This window comes from Arachis ipaensis, chromosome B10 (genome assembly GCF_000816755.2).
Source record: "Arachis ipaensis cultivar K30076 chromosome B10, Araip1.1, whole genome shotgun sequence".
Lineage (NCBI taxonomy): Eukaryota > Viridiplantae > Streptophyta > Magnoliopsida > Fabales > Fabaceae > Arachis > Arachis ipaensis.
In genome coordinates this window covers 104068910-104072754 of record NC_029794.2, presented here as the reverse complement: position 1 = coordinate 104072754, position 3845 = coordinate 104068910, and the positions used below count along the sequence as shown (strand labels likewise).

Below are 3845 nucleotides of genomic sequence, written 5' to 3'. Positions count from 1 at the left end.
TTTAAAAAATTAAAAATAAATAAATTAGTTAATTAATTTGTAATATTATTACAAGCATAAATATTAGTTGTATCACTAACTAAGAAGTCAACGACCACCTCTGCAATGATTTAGGGCATTCTTATTATCATATACCTATTCCTTAAAAGATGTTTCAATTAGTGGAATTCCTACGTGTCTTCAAGGAGCGTAATTCACGGTGGTTTTATATTGTGGTTCCTCTTTTCTCTTTCATATGGGTTTCATATTGTGGTATTTCTTCACTCTTTTACATATATTTTTATCTCTTTTTTCATTATTTATTTCATAATTTAATTCTCCTCCTTTCTATTCTTTCATATTCTCTATGCAACCTCCCTCATTCTCCAATTCTTTTCTTTACCCCTAATAGCCTTATCAGTATCGTAAATTTTTTTGTTACTATTCAAATTCCTTTTCTCTTCCTTTCTTTTTTCAAATTTTGAATTGAAAACTAATTTAATGCAACTACTCCAAAAGATAATTTCATTTTTTCCAATTCTTTCCTCTATTCAAGCTCTGATGTCCAACGACGATCCCTCCTCCTGGTTGATGAAGGTGTCGCTCATCATCTGGACTCCTCAGCTGCACGAGTTTTTTCTTATTATGGTGTCCGCTGCTGATGCCATGGTGTGGGTTACTGTTATTGACGAGGCGGCTGCGACCATGGGTTTCATCTGTGACTAAGTTCTGATGGTGGTGGTGGTGTCCGGAGGAGAAAGCACTAAAAAAAAGTAGATTGGTGTAAAGAATTGAGCAACAGCCACATAGAGGACATGCACCGAGACTAGAAAATCAAACAGCACAGCACCGGTGGTCTATAATAGATTGGTGAGATCTCTTCTTTAGTTCATGTTATCATTTTTATTCTTTGAATCATAATTAATATTTTGAGTTCTGTTTACCATTATGGTCAGCTAATGTCTCCTTTTAATCCGGTTAGGTTTGGGAAGCTAGTGGTGTCAGGTGGAATTCCATAGTCGATGATGTGAGCAAAGCAAACCTGATCTTTACTGGTTTAATTGTGAGTTGTGATTGATTTTTTTAATAAATTCATTTCGTTGAAAGAACATTATTAGTTAATAGATTTATACAGTGAGAACATGCTCTTATTTAACTTATAAGTATTGTATGCTACCTCATTTCAACCCATTCTTATTTTGTTCTCATGCTTCTTTTATTCTCATTATCAATTGTTGCCAAGATTTTATTTTCAAAATAACGTAACACATGGAACAATGTCACTTAACTATGCACACCAGTAACATTTACTCATGAGTTTAGTACTTTATACCACTCTATATGTCAAAGATATACCTTAATTTGATTTATAAAAATGGCTGCATTTATTTATTAGTTATTTTTTTAGTTTTCAAACTAAGTATATCAAGTCTCACTTTGTCCCTCTTTGTTTTTTGAGATTTTGACACTTTAAATTATATATACTTCCTTTTAGAAACCAGTACAGTAGCCTATTACTATCTTCACTCTTACCCAAGACCATTCAATTGAAATCTCTCACTGTCAGAATTAAAATAGTCTTCAAGTATTTTTTTTCTTTGTTTTGATCTGATCATTACTATACAACTTTTCTAATTTTTTTCATTCCTTTCCCCCATACACTTTGGCATTAGCTAACTACATTTTTTTATGGATTTTTTTAAACTATAGTTGACACATAATTCATCAATTGATTTTTCTATATAAGCTGATACCCTACTTCTCAACACTACCATATTCCAAACAAATCATAATAACTATTTTATTCTTTTTTATCTGTTACTATGTCTTCTTCTTTCGCTTTCATTCAGTGCAATCACTTCTTTTGTACTCCTCTTGATAAGCTGAGTTTTTCCTTCCCTATCTAATTTGCAATGCTTCTATAGTGAGAACTTGCTCTTATTAAACTCATAAGTGTTTTATGCTGCCAAATTCAACTCCATGCTTCTTTGTTTCAACTTCATGCCCCCACCTTTTTTTTCTTTAGCCTTCTATATAATTAGTAGTTCTAACCTTTTTTTTTCTTTTTCTCCTTTTAGGAAGTTACTGCAGAATCTGTTAAGCCATCATCTTCAAGATGATTTCAATCTAGCTAGCAGCAAACATTAATACATGCATTTGGAGAAGCAAATTTTGATACATTAATTTATTTTCCTATGAATGAGTTACGTAATATTACCTGAGAGTTGAACACCTATTCAACTAATGCACTTCAATTATAGTTTTTTTTGCTCTTTTGTAATATAAGCATGTAAATGCTTATATTTGTCTATTTGATCTGTTTTGATTTGATCTCTTTTAATCTTTTCACTTCTATTGCAATTTTAATTCTTCTATAGTGACAACATGCTCTTATGTAACTCATAAGTGTTTTATGTTGCCAAATTCAACTCCATGCTTCTTTGTTTCAACTTCATTCCCCTACCTTTTTCTTTTTCTTTAAATATATGTTCTGTAACCACCTCTATATTGACTTTTATTATTTATAATTAGTGTTCTTACTTTGCAAGTATGGTTTCTTGATGAAGTTTGTGTTTTGTTTTTTTTTTAGCTGTGTATATCATTAGTAGTTCTAACTTTTTGTTTTTTCTTTTTCTCCTTTTAGGAAGTTACTCCAAAATTTTTTGAGCTATCACCCTCATTCCTAGAGATGCTAGAGTGTTTCAAGATGATTTCAATCCAGCTAGCAACAAACATGATTACATGCACTTGGAGAAGCAGATTTTGATGCATCAATTTATTTCCTTATAAATCAAGTAGTCAATATTACCATGGAATTGAACACCTATTCAACTAATGCACTTCAATTATAGTTTCTGACTCTTTTGTAATATAAGCATGTGAATGTTTAAAGCCAACATTGGTTACAAATTCAATATTAGAATGTTCACATAAGTTTTAAATAAAGTCATTGATACAATTCTTATTATATATACAGTTCACTCATTTATAATGATAAGTAATTTTTTTCTTTTCCAAATTCTAAAACATTGTATTATTTTTATATTTACATCACATCTTATATCACAATATACCTTATAACTTACCATGTTCTTATTATTATATTAGAATTCTAATTCATTGTCTATTTTCTCATTTTGTAATACTTTCTTTCATATCCAAACAACTAGTGAATGAACCCATGCTAAGCACGGGAATTTAAAATTTCATTATACATGCATAACATAATATGTACCATTAATCAAATTAAATTAAGATACACGAATATAAATTGAAATCATTCTTTACATGTTAATCACTAATGTTAAAAAACTTTTTCATGTTATATTACATAACTAAAAATATTTTCTCATGTTAATTTTCTATTGAGCTTATATATTGTCAGCATGCTAACACTGATAACATAGTAACAGTTGTGTAGCTTAATAAACTTCACATCAAATTGTAAGTCAAAAACATAATCATATAGAGACATTTAAACTTGTAATACACACTTAAATATAGTTATACTAATATAAGATTTACAACTAAATATAATAAAGTTGAGTTGGTCATATGATATACTAACTATACGGAAAAAAAGAATTAAAGTTCAGTGGTAGAAAAATTACATGATTAAACACATCTACAATCCAACATCAATCTCTGAGTATATCAAATCTCAAATGGATATGTTAATACAATCTTAAATATACAAATAACCCCAACTTACAACTTGTAAACAGAAATAAAATTCATCCATCCAAAATCAAACTTAAAACTCAATTTGCCTACCAGAACTATTGAAAAACTTAAAGTAGAATCTTCTATTAGTAGAAGAGTCAGGACCAATTATAGTTCATACGATTCTAAAACCAAAAGGTTTG

General features: G+C 29.5%; 1 long non-coding RNA gene across 2 annotated transcripts; it reads left to right on the top strand.

Moving 5' to 3' along the window:
- On the top strand, positions 248–2851 carry LOC107621700. Of its 2 annotated transcripts, XR_002356051.1 has the most exons (4): positions 248–849; positions 962–1042; positions 2058–2182; positions 2624–2851. It is a non-coding gene; the product is annotated as an uncharacterized LOC107621700 (long non-coding RNA). The 2 variants fall into 2 exon arrangements; XR_001615893.2 differs by lacking the exon at positions 2058–2182 and having other exon boundaries at positions 255–849.